General features: G+C 37.4%; 1 non-coding gene across 1 annotated transcript; it reads left to right on the forward strand.

Moving 5' to 3' along the window:
• Positions 1-7,598: 7,598 nt before the first annotated feature.
• Positions 7,599-7,717, forward strand: LOC145399921 (5S ribosomal RNA). The gene has a single exon (XR_013897367.1). It is a non-coding gene; the product is annotated as a 5S ribosomal RNA (ribosomal RNA).
• Positions 7,718-13,349: the final 5,632 nt, after the last annotated feature.

Raw genomic sequence — 13,349 nt, forward strand, 5'->3', positions numbered from 1 at the left:
CGTCTAAAAGTAATAATAAAACAAATGATATTATCCCGTCGAAGGGGTTAACTATTTCAACAAGATGACATATCTCACATTATTCTTGGTACCCTGGTGGTGGAGAGAGCTTACCTCCGCCTTGATTATAGAGTATAAAGTCAAACTGGGAAAAGTCTGACCCTGACCTCTTGACAAAAATTCAAGATCGTAGCAAAATGTTCAAGGTCACATGTCATGAATGTAGCATGAAATGAACAGATTTTATGCAAGGAATATTATGACTGTCTCATGTCTTGGTCCCTTGTCTTTATTTTGTTTCAAGACATTCATCTTGGCTTTTCACCTTGTCATTTAAAGTTGAGTCACTTAATCTACTGTCAATCCTCCATCCCTAATCTATATTTGAAGCATATCCATCCAATAGACATATTTTGTCATGATCATGACCTTGACTTATGGCCTATTGCGCCCAAAATTTAATCATTATTTCCTCTGATGGTTTTTATTTCGTTTTCTTCATCTGGTGAAAATTCCATTGAAAAATTTCCCCATACCGGCAGTGGTGGCAAGGGAGAGCGTGACCAATTAACCGAACCAACCAGATAACCCTGGCTCAGTTAAAAATTGGTGATGAAGGGGTTAAAGCTATCAGTACTTAGCTATGATTAACACAACTATCACTGCTGGTAACATTATATCATCACTACTATTATAATCATCTAACTCACTACCATAACTGCCACATTGTTCATAGCTACCATTGATGATAATATATCATCACTGCTCTTATCATCGTCTAACTCACTACTATAACTGCCACAATGTTGACAACTACCAATGCTGGTAACATTATATCATCATTACTATTACCACCTCCTAAACCATAACAGCCACCCTCTTCACAACTACCTTTGCCGGTAAAATTATATCATCACTACTATTATATCCCTCTAAATCACTTCCATAACTGCCACACTGTTCCCAACTACAATTCCTGGTACCATTTTATCATCACTACTATTATCATCGTCTGACTCACTACCATAACTACCATAGTGTTCACAACTATCACTGCTAATAACATAATAGTTTAGTCGTCTATCTCACTATCATAAGAGCCATATTGTTCATCAGTATCACTGCTACCACAGTCAACATCACTATCACCAGCACAATTAACACAATTATAAGCACCATCACTATCACTGCGGCTAGCGCTATCCATATCACTGCTATCACAGTCATCACCACTATCATCATCACAATTAACACACTAGTACCATAGCTATCACTTCGACTAGCGCTATCCTTATCGCTGTCATCACAGTCAACATCTCTGTCACCAACACAATTAATACAACTATCAGCATCATCACAATCACTACGGCTAACTACCCTCATCCTCACGACAGTCACCATTATCATCATAAGCGTCACTGCGAAGAATACTAAGTCTTTGTAAGTAAGTACCACTATCACAACTACCTCTGTTTTCACTATCACCATAGCCTCAACTACCACTATCATCTTAATCACCGCAACCACACCTAACACTGTAATCACATTTACAACTGCAACAATTACTATGAATATAATCATCACTATCATCATTACGACTATTACCACAATCATTGTTTCCAAAGTTACTGCTCCACAATTGCCAATGACTATCATAACCATTACTACCGCAACTGTCACTACGATAATCATCACAACCATTACTACCGCAACTGTGGTGGTGGTCGCGGCGGCGGCGGCGGCGTTGATGGTGGTGGGTGGTTGTGGTGGGTGGCAAGTGGCGGAGACTGTGGTGGTGGTGGCTTTTATTGTTGTTATTCTTATGTTTGTGTTTGTGTGTGCGTGTGTTTGTGTGTGTTTGTGCGTGTGTTTGTTTGTGTGTTTTGTGGGTGTGTGTGTGTGTGTTTCATTGGGAGAATAGTCAGCTCACAAATCACTTAATGATTCATATCAGAGTTCTTCATTTCCCTCTATTTGTGTATTGTAACGTTGCTTGTATACATATTTTCTTCACAACCGCATAATGTCCACGTATTTCCTTCATTAATATGTAACAATACTTGCCAATATCTGTATAAATATCCGTTTCATCTCAAATTTCGCATTCGTCGTGTGACTTGAACTGTTCCGGTATTTGCTGCTCTGTGGTGGCGAGCAGTTCGGGGTAATAACATGTCGTCCAGAAAGAGCGGACCGAGGCTTGTGCCTTCCACTTTGGGTGTAGTACGAACTTCTGAACGGAGCTGTACAAGGGAATAATTATACCTGACTTCCAATCCTCCGAGTCTGTACCTTCCTCTCAGGCCAATCTGCACATTTTCCACATCCATTCTACTACTATCTCTCCCTCTTCAGAATTTCACCACACTCCATCAATTCCTCGGGCTTTCTGTAATTTAACTTTCTTCATTGCTTCCACAACTATCCTGCTGATTTCTTCCTGTCTTCTTACCTCACTCCTCCTCCCAACCATTCCCCAGCCACTTATACTCGCATTACTTCCATCCTCTTTTCAACAATTCCTTAAAGTATTCTCTCCATCTGCATATATATATATATATATATATATATATATATATATATATATATATATATATATATATATATATATATATATATATATATATATATATATAATTGTATGTAGAAAGGGAGTGGTGAAAAGATTAGTAAGAAAGAGTGGATGAGGAATTTGGAAGGAATTTGAGTGTCAAGTGGAGGGAATGTAAGAAAATGTTCTGGAAAGAGGTGAAGAGAGTCAGACGGTGGCAATGAAGTTAGTAGGGGAGTGAAAGATAAAAATGGTAGATTACTAGAGGAGAAGGTAGAAAAGGTGAGCAGATGGAGAGAGCACTCTAACGAATTGTTGAAAATAGAGAATGAAAGTAATGTGAGTATTAGTGGCTGGGGAATGGCTGGGAGAAGGATGGAGGTGAGAAGACAGTACGATATCAGTAGGATGGAAGTTGGGGGAAGCAATAAAGTCAAAATGGGGAAAGCCCCAGGAATTGATGGAGAGTGTGGTGAAATGCTGAAACATGGCGGAGAGATAGTAGTAGAATGGATGTGGAAGATGTGCATATTGGCCTGGGAGGAATGTAAAGTCCCGGAGGATTGGAAGTTAGGTATAATTATTCCCTTGTACAAAGGGAAAGGGGAAAGAGAAGTGTGTGGTAATCATAGGAGCATTTGTCTTCTTAGTGTAATAGGTAGGATACTTATTGACAGAGTTAGGGAAATAAGAGGAATTAATTGGAGAAGAACAGGGAGGCTTTAGGAAGGGAAGTGGTTGTGTAGATCGGATATTCATTCTTAGGTCTTTAGTTGAAAAGTATCTAGAGAAGGGAACTGAGGGGTCTAAGCCCAAAGAATTTCATTTGATCAGAGACGTGAAAACAACTTCTAAATCTAGAGTTAAAACGGACATTATTTCCATGTGTATAACTAGGGCTTTAAAGTGGCATCTCGAGCCTATTGATGTAGTATAATAAATAGAATATTTTTGTAGTATGACGGTTCATGTGATATCATTACCTGTATTTTTCAAGGTAAAATCACTCCGAAAACCAGTTAATCTCTTACAAGAAAATGGTTTAGGTTTTGATTATCAGATATACAGCATTAGCAAAAACTAAATACATAGCCGTGCTAAGATATACAATTTATAAACATAACTTGGTTCCTCATATATGCAGTTATATTGCTCATGATGGGTTTTTAAAAATCAGGTTGCAGGAACGTTAACCTGAACTGTTGTGCCTGTCGTGTTGAGATTAACTGGATTTTTAATTTCCGATGAACCAACTGCCTTTTTTTTTTTTTTTTTCATTTGAGCCGTGAATTTAAGGATTTTTTTAATTTTAGATAATCATTGGAGGAGGGAAAAACAGGAAAAAAATAATAAGCATGTGCCTAAAGGCATCCTCCATTCATAAAATACTTATAACAATTGAGAGGATTAAATGTATGTGGGAAGCAACTCCCGGGAAGTGAATTCAGAGAGTAGTAGTTCTGGGGATAAATGAATTTTGATAAGCAAAAGTTCTGCACTGTGACGAAGAGAGTGTGAGTTCATGGGCGCTCCCAGCTGCCCGAGTATTTCGGGATAAAATGTGAAGGGGAGGCACAATTGAAGCCAGTTCGTTAGAGCACTTACGGTAAAAATATCGATAAAATAGTGCTAAAGAAGCAACATCTCTACGTACTGATAACGGAGGAAGGTCCTGCAGATTATTGATTAATCTAGTAGCTTTATTTTGAATTTTGTCTAACAGCCTCAATGCAACCGCTCCACATCCACCCCACAGTGGTGAACAGTATTCGATCTGAGAACCCACATGATTTTTTATATTGTGGCCATCTGCTCGTCAGTGAAGAACTCACGAGCTCTTTACGTAAGTCCCAGTTTTTTAGAAGCATTTTTGGCAAGAGATTTAACATAAGCTGTCCAGCTTAGGTTGAGGTTTAGAGTAACACATAGGATATCAATTGTAGTGGATATGGGAATTCTGACATCATTTAAAATTATGTGAGTCTGAGGGATTCTTTCTATTGGAGAAATTAATGAATTTAGTTTTCTGAGCATTAAATGAGACCAGATTTTTTTTGTCTCGATTTATTAATTTTAGAAAGGTCCTGGTTCAGAGAAATTGCTATGCTTATTTGGGATTTTATAATACCAAATTGTGTAAAGGAGGTACTAAATGTGAAAGAACTATGAAGGGTCGAATCATCAGCATAAGTGTGTATTGGGTTGTGCGTGACAGATAGGAGGTCATTTATATGTATGAGAAAGAGGGTTGGTGCCAAAACTGATCCCTGAGGTACGCCAGCATTTATGGATTGAAACTGAGAATAAATTCCATCTACCATGACCCGTATTTTTCTACTATGAAGGTAAGAAGAAATTAGAGGAACCAGTGATGCAAGGCCATAGTGTGACATTTTAGACAATGAAGCCAGGTGCCACACTCTGTCAAATGCTTTTGAAATATCAAGTGCTACTGTGTGTGTTTCACCATGTTGGTCTGTTGTTTTGTTAATCTAATGGGTAAGAAGGCAAAGAATATCTACACTTAAACGTTCCTGTCTAAATCCATAATGCCGATCATTGATGAATTTATTGATTTCTAGATGCTTGACTGTGTTTGTTAATTAGTGTCTCAGAAACTTTACCGAGAACGGAAGTTATTGCAATTGGTCTATAGTTTGATGGATCAGAAGTTGCCCCCTTTTTAGGAACATGATGGATATTTGCTTCTTTCCAAGGGGCTGGAAAAATTGAGGTACGGATGCATAAGCGGAAAAATTTTGCTAATACAGGAGCCAACACTGAGGAGCAATTTTTAAGTACCATTGAAGGAATTTTGTCTGGACCAGTGGCTTTGTCTGCTGATAATTTTGAATGAATTAAGGGTTGACCAGAATATTTTGTTATCATTTGGATTGTTTAGTAGTTTGTTAGCTTGTCTATTTAGAAAGTTTGATTTAGAAAGATTAATAATAGTTTTGGCATGGTTTCTGACATTTTTATAATAGTTAAAGGCTTCTTTGGTTTTGGTCCTTGTATAAGTGTTATACGCTATTGTTTTTATGTTCTGTTACTCTAGCACAATTGTGGTCAAACCATTTAGGAGAATTACATCTTTTTCTGTAACTATGATAGGGAATAAATGTTTCCATGCCGACTTTAATGAAATCCTGAATGTGGCCCAATGTGGAATTTGCATCATGGGAGGAAAAGGAGGTCCAAGGAACATCCAGGAGAATATTTTGAAGTCCCTCCTAGTCTGCCCTGTCGTGGTGCCATTTAGTCATCACGACAGGTTCAGAGCAGGAGGGTGTGGTAGGTGTGAAACTGGTGGCTTGAATCAAACAATGATCCGAGGATCCGAGGGGGGACCACTTCGATATTTATAATTATCTGAATTGGTTGTTAGAAACAAGTCCAATAGGTGGGGATTTTGATCGGAGTTGTCTGGTACACGGGTGGGTTGACTGACTAACTGGGTGAGATTAAATGAGTCTGCAAATAGCTCACATTCAAGACCAGAGTTATCAGTTCTTGGTGAATGAGCTATTCGACATTATGGACATTAAAATCACCCAGAATAGTAATTTCTGATGCAGTATTAATGTTGAGGACAGTTGTAAAGACAGAGTCAAATAAACTCGACTGTGAAGGGGCATTAGGGGAACGATAAACAACAGAAATACTTAATTTTACCAAAAGAATTTAATTTGTATATGGAGTAGTCCAAAAAAGGACAATTAAATTTAGTAATCTCCTCCAGGGCAATTTCTGATTTAGCAAGGCAACATAGGCCTCCTTTGGGTCTGAAATTTTGAATCAAGATATAACCAGGAAAATTAAATCTAGCTAAATCAGAGGTGGAGCTTGTGTCTCTGTCCAAAAATAGCAGATCAGGGGTTTCAAACTGGAGGAAATTTTGAAAAGAGTTAATGTTGGAGTGAAGTCCCCTAATATTGCAAAAGAAAATTTTACTGCACTGATGAGCAGATTTAGGGCGCCGCAACACTGGAGGTGGCACAGTCGCTTGATGACGACCAGGAGGGCCCTGTGCAAACAATAACCCTGCCGGTGGTGGTCACCCGAGAAACCACCGGACTGATTCCCAGTATAGCAGCAGCCATGATTCTTTTTATGGGGGGGAGAACAGGGATGTGTTGTGGAGTGCGTATGATACGTAATGACAAGATCGGTGTTTTTTGGAGAGAGGATAGCTGGTTTAAGGTAATGTAATATAATGTGGATGTGTGTGTTGTGTAAAGAGGGCAGCCTGATGCCCTCCGGTGTGTGAGGCAGAAAGATGTGTAACCAGCTACCAAAGCCTAAGAGAGAAACTGGAACGAAGGCTATTCCTCGAGTCTCCCGTAACCTTGGCGGTAGTATATACTTCCTTGAGCGGGGCTGCCTACCCCTACTACTCTATTGAAACAGTTACGGCTGATAGCATCCGCTTTCGGGGTAGTTCAAAACTATTTTACTAGAATGATGGCTATATAAACGGATTTTGGGGCGAAATCACTAACTACGCAACTTTCACAAATGTACTCAAAATTGATCGCGAAACACAGCAATTATTTCCAAAACAGAAGACATTTCTGAGGGTGAAAAAATCACATGTAGGAAACATATAACAAGAAATCGATTGACACGTAAAGAGAGATGGCATCTGAGGTGTTTAAGAACAATACAGTTAGTCTGAACTGATGTGGAGGTCGCCGAAAAAAGCAAGCAACTTCGATTTTTTTTTTTTAAATCTCCAGTGGAAGCACTTTAAAATTACATCGAGCCTCGTGATTGAATATATATATATATATATATATATATATATATATATATATATATATATATATATATATATATTCAGGCTTCTAATAATAATTACAAACTTTTCTGGTATACCATAGAATAATTTTCATCATAGCTCCACGTGAAACACTATTAAACGCCTTTTCAAAATCCACAAAACACATACTAAGTGGCATTTTCATCTCATTATCTTGTTGCATTAGATGCCTTACAATAAAAATCTGATCATATATATATATATATATATAGTATATCTATTTAGGCCAACGGCCATGCCACGTTGAGTACACCGCTTCCCGTTCGATCAACGAAGTTAAGCAACGTTGGGTCTGGTTAGTACTTGGATGGGTGACCGCCTGGGAACACCAGATGCTGTTGGCATAACGCTCTCCCTACGTGTCAAGTGGGGTTGGTGGAGGATTAGTGCCCCTCCCTGTAAAACAATGAACTCTAAGCCCTTTACCACCCCGTTTGGGATACATGGCGTCTGGCAATGAAAAAAAAATATCTATCTATATATATATATATATATATATATATACAAGCAGACTTTAGAAAGGATCGAGGTTGTAATGATCAGATTTTTATTGTAAGGCATCCAATGCAACAAGGTAATGAGATGAAATTGCCACTTAGTATGTGTTTTGTGGATTTTGAAAAGGCGTTTGATAGTATTTCACGTGGAGCTATGTTGAAAATTATGAGATTCTATGGTATACCAGAAAAGTTTGTAAATATTATTAGAAGCTTGCATGAAGATACTTATTGTAAGGTAATGGTGGGTGGTTCTTTGAGTGATCCATTTCAAGTTAGGTCAGGAGTGATTCAAGGAGGAGTTCTATCGCCATTGGTGTTTGTTTTGGTTATGGATTATGTTATGAGAAAGGTTGTAAGGAGAACAGGTGCAGGAATTAACTGGAAAGAAAATAAGAAGTTGATGGATTTGGACTATGTTGATGATATTGTACTGATTTGTGGAAGTATTTACGAGATGCAGAGGGTGCTTGATTGTATGGTGTAGGAAGGAGAAAAAGTAGGATTGGTAATAAATTGTGGAAAGACAAATTATTAATATGAACGTGGAGAACCAAATCGATTGTGTAATTGGGTTTACTGTGGTGAAGAATGTACAAAATTTTAAATATCTGGGAACGATTGTATCATTTAATTGATCATTAAACAATGAAATTGAGGAGAGGATTAGACAGGCTTGGCGAGCTGTTGAAATGTTGAAATCTGTTCGGAATAATAATAGGCTTTCGGTACATACTAAAGTGAAAATTTACAAGTCCATGGTTAGACCAATTTTAATTTATGGGCATGAGTCATGGTACAATACAATTGCAACAGATTAGAAAGTATTAAGATTTGAGAATAAAATACTGAGAAGGATTCTTGGGGTAAAGTGGCAAAATAGAGTTACAAATGAAAGAGTAAGGCATATTACGAGAGTGGAACCAGTTAATGAATATGTGAGACAGTCTCGCTGGAAGTGGGTGGGGCACATATACAGAAAAGAAGGCAGTTTAATACAGGATGTGCCAGAGTGGACTGCTAGAGGAAGAAGAGGTAAGGGTAGGCCGAGGGAAACCTGGTTGAGGACAATGAAAAAGAAGCAGGAGAAGAGTGTTGGTGGGACTTGAAGATGACAAGAAACAAATATTGGTGGAGAGAGTTCATCGAGGCCCTACGCACCCCGTGGGGTGCCACAGGAAGTATATATATATATATATATATATATATATATATATATATATATATATATATATATATATATATATATATATATATATATATATGCACAGTATGAAGCTTCGTTACACCATAAACCATATTTCCTCAGGTAAAATTTCTCAGAACTGTGATACCTTGTGAAAAGGAATACTGACGTACTTTTGACTCTAACCTAAAAATTTACACGAGAAAGTATAAACTATCGCAGTCCCGAGCTATATAATTAATTACTATTTCTAACTTTATTCCTCATCTCCGTAGACACAGTATAATGCGTGACAGCTACAAAAAAATGGACGTTGAAGGAACAGTGAATGAGCTGTATTAACGTCGTCTGGCGATTGCCCGCCTTATTAAAGGGGTCATTTGTGACTTTTTTTCATTTGTAGGGGTAACTTCAGATAAAAAAAATGATCAAGTTGTTTTGCTGAGGTAAAAGAAGCCGCATTCAACCAATCAATTAATCATTTTCTGTGGCACCCCACGTGATGCCTAGGGCCTGGATGAACTCTCCAGCAATATTTGTCTCTTGCCATCTCCTTCAGGTCCCACCAAAGTCCTCTCCTGCTTCTCTTTTCATTGCCCTCAACCAGGTTTCCCTCGGCCTACCTCTGCCTCTTCTTCCTGTAGTAGTCCACTCTGGTACATCCTTTATTAAACTGCCTTCTTTTCTATAAATGTGCCCATGCCATTTTCAGCGAGTCAGTCACATATTGATCAACTGGTTCCACTCTCGTAATATCCCTTACTCTTTCATTTGTAACTCTGTCTAGTCACTTTACCACAAATAATCCCTCAGTATTTTTTTCTCAAATCCTAATACTTTCTGATGTGTTGCAATTGTACTGTACCATGACCCATGCCCATAAATAAAAATTGGTCTAACCATGGACTTGTGAATTTTTAGTTTAGTATGTATCGAAACCAAATTATTATTCCAAACATTTCAACATTCCAACAGCTCGCCAAGCCAATCTGATACTCTTCCCAATTTCATTGTTTGATGATCCATTAGATGATACAATCGTTCCCAGATATTTAAAATATTTGCACAATCGATTTGGTTCTCCACGTTCATATTAATAATTTTAGTCTTTCCAGAATTTACTACCAATCCCACTTTTTCTTCTTCCTCCACCAGACAATCAAGCACCCTCTGCACCTCGTAAATACTTCCGCAAATCAGTGCATTGTTATCAGCATATGAATAATTCAAAACTATTATACTTGAGTGATACTAAAAACCGCAAAAGTGAGGGCGAAAGCACTAAATAGGCATTTTCCTCCAATGTACTCTTTATTAGCAAAATTCAGAAAACATTTCTGAGAGTGAGAAAACTCTGGAAAAAAAAAAAAAAAGTCAGTAAGAAGGCTAAATGAGGTAGTACGTAGGATGAAATCGATTCACAGGTAAAGAAGGTTGGCATTTGAGGGGTTAAAGCCCAAAGAGTTTCATTTGATTAGAGACGTGAAAACAACTTGGAAATTTAGAAATAAAACTCATATTATTTTTATCTGTATACCTCGGGCTTTAAAGTGGCACTTCGAGCCTCCTGATGAATGATAAAAAATGGATTATTTTAGCAGTATGACGGTTCGTGTGACATCATTATCCATATTTACCGAGGTAAAATCACTCGGAAAGACAATAAATCGTTTAAAGGAAACTTGTTTAGGTATTCATTACGAGATATATATTATTAGAAGAAAGTAAATGCATAGCCGGACTGAGATACAATTTATAAAATTCACTTGGTTTCTCATATAAAGTTTTATTGTTCGCGATGGGTCTAAAAAAAAAAAAAAAAAATCAGGTGGCAGGAGCTTCGACCTGAACTGTTGTGCTTGCCATGTTTGGATTAACTCAGTTTTTTATTTCCGATGAGTAATATTTTTTTCTATATTCCAACTGTGAACTAATTACGGTTGATAGCATCCGCTTCGGGGTAGTTAAGTACTATTTTACTGGAACGATGGCTGTATAAAGGTACTTTTGGGCGAAATCGCTGAATATGCAACTTCCACAAATATACTCAAATCTGATTGCGAAACACACCAAATTATTTCCAAAACTCAGAAGATTTCTGAGGGTGAAAAAAATCACTTAGGAAACAAGTAAAATCGATTGACAGGTAAAGAGAGCAGGCATCTGAGGTGTTTAAGAACAGTAAGTTTGAATCGATGTGTGGGTCACTGAAACAAACCAGAAACTTCGAATAACGTTTTTCATCTGCATAAGCACTTTAAAAATACATCGGTCCTGACTGAACGATATATATATATATATATCATGAATATATATACAGCCTCATTTCCTTAGGTAAAATCTCTTTAAAACTGAAATACATCGCGAGAAGTAATGTTGACGGGCTTTTGAGTCTCACCTAAAAATTTCCACGGGAAAGTATAAGAACTATCGCAATACCGAAATATATTTATTACCATTTATAACTATTTTGTCATCTCCGCAGACATATAGTGCATGAGATACCAAAAATGCAGTTTGAATCAATAGTGAATGACCCGTATTTAATTTTTTTTTTTTTTTTTGTTACGGTAAAAGCATCCTCTTTAGGAATAATTCAATGTATTATGCTTGAGTGATTCTAAAACCCGCATTATTGATGGCAAATACACTAAATATGCAACTTGGACAAACGTTCTCTAAATTAGGTGGGAAACACTCACAATTGCATGTAAAATTAAGAAAACATTTCTGTGTGAGAAAATTCCGTCTCGGAAATAAGAATCAGTAAGAACGCTAAATAAGGTTATACGCAGAATGAAATCGATTCACAGATAAAGATGGCAGGCATTTGAGGGGTCTAAGCCCAAAGTGTTTCGTTTGATAAGGGACGTGAAAACAACTATAGTCGGTTTCAGGGAGTCTGACGCACTAATTTTGGCAGCTGAGGACAGGTGCATTTGGTAACACTGCTCGATGCTCTAGGGCGGTGATTGGTCAATTCCGGTCGTGTTTGAACGTGCGCCATATTGACTTTGTATTCCAACCAGGGTCCACATTTATTTGTAAGATACCGGATTATACAGATACAAATTAATTATATTTTTAAAGATAAATATGTGCCTTTTAAATTATGAGAGATAAACCTGAACGACATTGATAACATAACTCAGTAAAGTCGCAACTAGACGCATACGGACACGGTTAGCGACTTATTTATTTGTTTATGTTTGACTTCGTTCACACTGCACGCGGTTTTATTATAGTAGTATCGTTTAAGTATTATTTTCTCATGTAATTTGCTTTTCTCTTACTTTCCTTTCTTCCACCATTAAAAAAATTCCTTCATTGTACAGTGATGTAATCCATTACTTTCCCGGCTCCTCTCTGTCGAGGGGACATAGATACATCATGCTTGAGGTGGCCAGGGATTGGGTGTCTGCTTGTCTGTCTGTATGTCTGTCTCATGATACTTATGAAAATATTCAGGAAAATCAAACACCAAACTTATTAATATAAGAAATAATTTAACTGAATCTATGAATAGAAACAAATGCAGATTTTTTAAGCTACTGTTACCTATGAAGGTAACAAAAATGTGTATGTACACTATATATATATATATATATATATATATATATATATATATATATATATATATATATATATATATATATATTGGGAATAGCATGTGTTCACTAAAGTGAGGTGTGCGTGTGTGTGTTTCCACAAATCATAATTATTAGAAACAGGGTAGAGTCGTATATTAGTAGATAAGGTAATGGAGGGCATGGTGTAAACTGTAGACTGTGATACTGTGTAACAATGGTGGGAGAAACATTCGAGCCTTCACATGACCTCGAGACCACCTTGCTATGAACGTCTAAATCCCTGCCACAGTCTCTGTGTCCATTTGCGTCCAGTTGCGACTTTGCTTTCTTTTATTACCAATGTCGGTCAGGTTTATCTCTAATATTTTAAAAGGCACATATTGATAATTAAAGATATCATTAATTTGTACCTGTATAATCCGATATCTTACAAATAAGTGAGGGCAAAGGTTGGAATATAAAGTCTGGTGCACGTTCAGACACAACGGGATTTGACCAATCACCGCCCTAGAGCATCGCACAGTTACAAAATCCACCTGACCTCAGCTGGCAAAATTAGTGCGGCAGACTCCCTGAAACCGACGGTAGGAAATTTAGGGATAAAACGGATATTGTTTTTATCTGGATAACTAAGGCTTTAAAGTGGCCTCCCGAGCCTCCTGATCAAAAGAAAAAATATATATATCGCAGTATGACGGTTTAT

Source organism: Coenobita brevimanus, chromosome 50, assembly GCF_032717465.1.
Source record: "Coenobita brevimanus isolate Jiangsu-jjx chromosome 50, ASM3271746v2, whole genome shotgun sequence".
Classification (NCBI taxonomy): Eukaryota; Metazoa; Arthropoda; class Malacostraca; order Decapoda; family Coenobitidae; genus Coenobita; species Coenobita brevimanus.